The sequence below is a fragment of the Grampus griseus genome (genome assembly GCF_964374135.1).
Source record: "Grampus griseus genome assembly, chromosome: 11".
NCBI classification, from domain to species: Eukaryota; Metazoa; Chordata; class Mammalia; order Artiodactyla; family Delphinidae; genus Grampus; species Grampus griseus.
In genome coordinates, this window is record NC_139005.1 from 29762356 (window position 1) to 29768177 (window position 5822).

General features: G+C 43.7%; 1 long non-coding RNA gene across 1 annotated transcript; it reads right to left on the bottom strand.

Moving 5' to 3' along the window:
* Nucleotides 1-870: 870 nt before the first annotated feature.
* On the bottom strand, nucleotides 871-5572 carry LOC309829216. Its single transcript, XR_014297392.1, has 3 exons — nucleotides 5463-5572; nucleotides 3238-3301; nucleotides 871-1111 (listed from the first exon to the last, which is right to left on the bottom strand). It is a non-coding gene; the product is annotated as an uncharacterized lncRNA (long non-coding RNA).
* Nucleotides 5573-5822: the final 250 nt, after the last annotated feature.

Consider the following 5822-nt stretch of genomic DNA (forward strand, 5'->3'; position numbering starts at 1 on the left):
ATAGCGCTTCCATGTAATTATTCTTAATATCTCCATTGTATTAAAGTGTATCTCTAGTTTAGACCTTTCTTCAGAACTGCAGACTTGTGTATCCAACTGTGTACTCAGCATCTCTACTTGGACGTCACGAAAACATCTCCAATCTTATACCTCCAAAACTGGTCTTTAATCCCCCAAACATGCTCTACCCCAAACTTTTTCCATCTTAGGTGACAGTAACCACACCTTTCCAGTTCCCCAGACCCTAAATCTCGAATTCACCCTTGACCCCCTCTTCCTTTCCATTCTTGCATTCAATCTACCACGAAATGCTGTCACAACCTTCCCAATGTGCCACTTCTGAGAATTACCAGCCGCTAGCAGCCTGGTGCAGGCCACCAACATAGACCCCGAGGATCCGGTAGTCGCCTCCCGAGATTCTCCCTGACTCCACTCTCTCCCCACATCCTCAAGGCCACAGATAGAGTTGTGCTTTTCAAACAAGAGACAGTTCATGCCACACCTCGGCTAAAATCCTGCCCCTGGCTGCCTACATTTAGAGTAAAAGACACAATGCATGTGATGGCCTCCCAGGACTTACCCAATCCATCCCATCACATAGCCGACCTCCAGCCCTCCTGCTGTCTCTTCCTCCCCACTGACTAAGTCAGCCAGGGTGGCCTCCTTGATATTCCTCCAAGCTGCCCGGCATATTTCTGCCTTAGAGTTTTGGCAGAAAACTCTGGCAGAGATGGAGGATTCTGGTTATTCTTGCTCCCAGCGAGTGGTCTCCCCATCATACATTCTGACAACTCCCTCACTTCAAGTCTTTGCTCAAATGTCAACTTATAAAATCCACCCTGACTACCCTATTTAAAATCAGAACCTACCTGTACACTCCTCCAGCACTCCCAACCCAAGCCTCTTCAGTGAGCTTCACATCCTTTTCCTTATCCCGTAGCGTCCATCAACTTGTGACAAAGCATAGAATTTATTTATAACATCCGTTTCCACACGAGAGTGTAAGGAGGGAGAAAGCGTGCAAGAAGGAGCAAGCAGGCAAAGGCTCTTGTCTGATTTATTCATTGATACGTCCAAGCATAGAGAACAGGAAGATCCTTGATAAATAGTCCTGAAAAAGATACAGATGAGGAAACTAGTAGTAAAGCTCAGAAAGTTTAAGTAACTTCCTCAAGGTTCTAGAGCTAGAAGAGGGTCACAGTAGAATTCACACTTGGGGATGTCTAACTTCAAATCTCTTAGCCTCTCTGCCATCTTTTTTTTCTTCTTTGCGGTACGCGGGCCTCTCACTATTGCAGCCTCTCCCGTTGCGGAGCACAGGCTCCGGATGCGCAGGCTCAGCAGCCATGGCTCACAGGCCCAGCCGCTCCGCAGCATGTGGGATCTTCCCGGATCGGGTCACGAACTCTCAACCACTGCGCCACCAGGGAAGCCCCTCTCTGCTATCTTAAGTCCATGCAATTCAGGATTTGTTTTAATCAGGGCCATGGAAATTCTCACTCCACTGAATAGGATCACCAAAGTGTTCTCTGTCTAGATTTATATATATATTTTCCATTTAAACAAAGGAAACAGAAGAGGGCAATTCATCATGGGTTATTGCGGTAGTTTTACAGCAATTTTAGCAATAATGACATTTAAGTAATAGTGATATTTAATGATAGCATAATAATAATAAAATAATAGCTCTTAAATGTATTGAAGACGAATCGCATGCTAAACTCGGTGCTAAAATATTTCCATGTATATTTTGTGCAAAATCCTTATGAATATTCTATCAGATGAGCTTTATGTGTAACTCCACCAGGCATACTTCTCTTATTCCGCTTTCAAAGATAAGGAAATTGATGAGAAGTGTGGTAACCATTTAATCAAGATGAGACTGGTAATAAGTTGTGAGTATGAATTTAAATTCAGGTCTAACTCCAGAATTTGATTCTCAATCCATACATGAAAATTCTGATAATTCCTTTGATAAGGGTATGGTCTATGTTCTCTCCTGGAAAACATCCCCCATTATGTCTGCCTGTGCTCATACCTTCAGAACACAGTCAAGTTTGAAACATGATAAAAATGTTTAAATAGTGTGCTTTAATAAATGGAAATATCTTCATCTAAACAATAACACAAAAAGGCAGGCTGAGCCCTTTGAAGTGGCTTCGTTGCTATCTTCCATCCAGAACAAGAGAAGGAATCAACAGCTGCAGAGTAAAGAAAGCATGAAACCCAGAGATGGAGGATTCTGTAAATGACCAATTACAAGGCTATTAAGCCACACTTTCATAGCAAGAGGCAAAATATTCCATTAAACTGAAAATTCTTCTACCCCTCACTCCAAGGCCCACACAAACATTAATGTTGCATTTATTAGGATGTTATTTCCTGTGCTCTATCAACTTGACTTTCAGCAACTGTATTAATACAGTCCTTTCGCTTTGCACATATATCTGAATGATGGATTCCATTACTGGAGTTTTGTAGAAAGAGTGGAGTGAATGAAGTAAAGTTTGGGAAGAGCCATCATAATCCATAATGATGGGCACTGAATCAGGACAAGAAGAAACCTCTCTTCTCATTTATTTGAATGAAAATTCTACTATATATTTATTGCCTCTGTACAGGGCCATCTGTTGAATAGTGGAAAACAAGCATCTTTCATTTGGAGGTAGGATTTGTGTGCTCAAGTTTCTATGGGCCTGCAGAATTAATCTTGTTTGAGAAATGAAATAAAATGTAATTTCTTACTGTAAGTAGATGTGGTTAAGCAACTGGCAACTTTGATGTCTTTAAATCACTGCAGTTTCAGGGTAGGCAAATCTATAATTATTTCAAGCACTTCTTTATTGGTGCAACAATTGAGCAGTGTACATAGTGGTCAACAACCTGGGCATTGTCAGACGACTCCAAGTTTGAATCTAGACTTTGCCACTCACCAGCTATGTGACTTTCAGCTATGAGAATCACTTTCTTCAGCTTTACAGTGTGGATTATTATATGCCCTTTGCAGAACTACGGTAAGAACTAAATGTATATGGGCACAGTGGCTCATAGTAAGGGCTCAAATTAGTACTGTGGTCACTACTAGTAGCATTGAAAAGAAATTAGAACTTCTATTCTCATAAAGTGGGATATGTGTCCCTTTTCATTGTAATTTCATATCATTTTACTTTTGACCTTATAATTTAATAGCTCGATCCAAGAAACATTTAGCAGTAAATATAATTGAAAGAAGATTACCTGTCAAACATGAAATACTGTAGCATCAAGTGTGCTGGCACAATACTCTTCTCAGATAATTAACCTGTAAAAATATGTTATTGTCTTCTTTTTAATTAAGCACATTGAACATATATATTTACTGTGCCAATTGGCGAAAGGTCCATTAATTAATCAGTCTAACTATATGCTGCATAAACGTCTTCTAAACATAATCGTATATGTATTTTATTTGTTGGGAAAATGTGTTTGAGATTGTTCTTTTCTGCCTATTTAAAGTAAAAGAGGGTGAGAAGTAGAGTTAGGCTTAATGTACTTTGTACTCCATTATGCCATGAAAATGCTTCTGTGCCCTGGAGACAACAACAAAAGATTTGCTTTAATGACAAGAATCAAGTATGTTCTAAAGCTTCCAGGTAGGAGGCATATAGGTTGCAGTTTGTATCAGAAGTCTTTGCTCTCTCTCTCAACTGCGTCTAGATGGGAAAGATGTGGTCACAAATGCTTCAAGGTGACATAGTAAATGTTGGAAAAGAGGGGGGTAGGAGGCAGAGTTTTGAATATCTCAAACCTGAGCTAGAAGGATTTTATTTAAAGAAAATAGCGGATATTATTTTTCACTTAAGGAATGCCACTCAGCAAACCTGACATTAATGTAGGAAATTAGCTCTTTTAGCTACGATGCTTTCAAATGCACATGGCTGAAAACAAATTCAAAATAGTCAAAGGAAATTTAAAAACAAAAACCAAACAACGACAACAACCTCAACAAACAAGTACTAGAAATTCAGGGATGCAGCCATATTCAGATACAGTTGGATCTGGAAGTTCCAGAGTATCAGCAGGGTTCCAGCTCTCTCTCCATCGCTCAGCCCTGCTTACCTCTGCAAGACTTTATTTTACAGAAAGTCTCTTCTTGTGCTGGATGGTAACTGGGAGTCCCAGAGTCATATCTCCCCAGCTTAGAAATTCCAGAGAGAAAAGACAATTCTTCCACGTTTCTCTGAGAGAAAAGTCCTGGGAAGGAGTCTGATAGACTTAGCCGAGGTCAGATGCCTACCCATGAGCCAATCACCTGCTTTACTGGAGTTCAGTCCCTGGGCGACTCATCCCCGGGGCCCGTGAGGAGGCAGGATGGCATTATCTGGCAGTTCTCCAAGAAAAGCCTGCTGTTTTTGTAAGATGAAAGGGGAGAGGACATGGATAATGAAACCTGTATCTGCTTCTGTAAAATCCACAGAATCTTACTCCCTGCCCTGTGTCGATGACCATGCAGTAAGCTGACCCAGGAGGTCATTTTTCCCACAACAGTCTTTATATCTATGACTAAGGAACACACTGGTAAAAGAATATGGGAGAAAGTCTGAGTATGACAAGTCAGCTAGACTGATATTAACTAAAAAAGCTGTGTGAAAATATCCTTAAAAAGTTGCCCCCAACTCACTCAAAGTCCAAAGTTGGAGCTGGAAATACAATGTCATGGAGTTTGGATAAGAACAGGTTTTCTCCAAGCTGAACTATGACACAGAGATTAGAGGCTTCTAGAAACTATACTTTTTCAAAGAAAAAACATCACATGAGAAAAATGAGGCCTAGAAAAATTAAATGACTTAAAGTAACATAGCTAATTAATGGCAGGACTGAGACTAGAGTATACTTTGTGTAATTGGCTATGGTCTTTTTTGTTTGCTTTTGTTATCACTTCAAAACGAGACAAACTTAAAGAAAGGAAACACAACCAAGGCTCAGTGGTTGGAAAAGAGATGGATGTGAACGCCCACTTGTTTCTTACGTATAAAGTTACCCCTCGCAGTGTTTTGGAGGAGAAAACGCTGGCTCTTCCCAACGTTGGTTACATACACAAAGATTCCAAAGACAAGACAAGTGCTTTGCAAACAAAGTAACTAGAACCAGCTCAGGCTTCCCCGCGCCGGGTTCTACGTTCCACGGTCAGAACCACCAACTGTATCCCCCCCGGGTAACAAAGTGATTCAGAAAAGCTAGCGTCTTCAGAGAAGGGAGAAAACTTAGCCGGGAAGAGAGTCAGGAGAAAACTTGCTCAGCTTCTTGCTGGGGTCTGAAACGATCCCAACAGAGTCCTTAAACCCCTCAGGTTTCCCCAATCAAGCACCCTCGCCTCCAACCTGGGCCACCCCAGATCTGACTATCAGAGGAAAGAAGTCTGCGGACGCACGGAGAGCTGACCACCCCACGAGAAGGACCTACGCGCGGCCGCACCCACTCACCCGCCGCTCCCCGGGAGACTGGAGACCAGCGCGGGGTCCAGGTCCTGGGCGTGGCAGACTCGTCCCTCTCCGGGCCCAGCTCCAGCTCACCTCGGCGCGGCCCGCCTGGGCGCCGCCATCTTGACCGGAAAAGGGGCCTCGCGCCGGAGGCCCCTGAGCGGGCGCCCTGAGCGGAGCCGGAGCGCCGGGGAACCCCAGGTCGGCGCCCTACGTCCCCCGCGCGCTCGCGCCCCGTCCACGAGCGACGAGAGTCCCGCACGCAGCGCCCTACCCAGGCTTCCGCGGAACCGACGCCCCGCGCAGCCCGCACCACGGCTCAGGCGGCGCCGAGGGCGGCCCGGGCGGAAGAGCGGGCGCGGG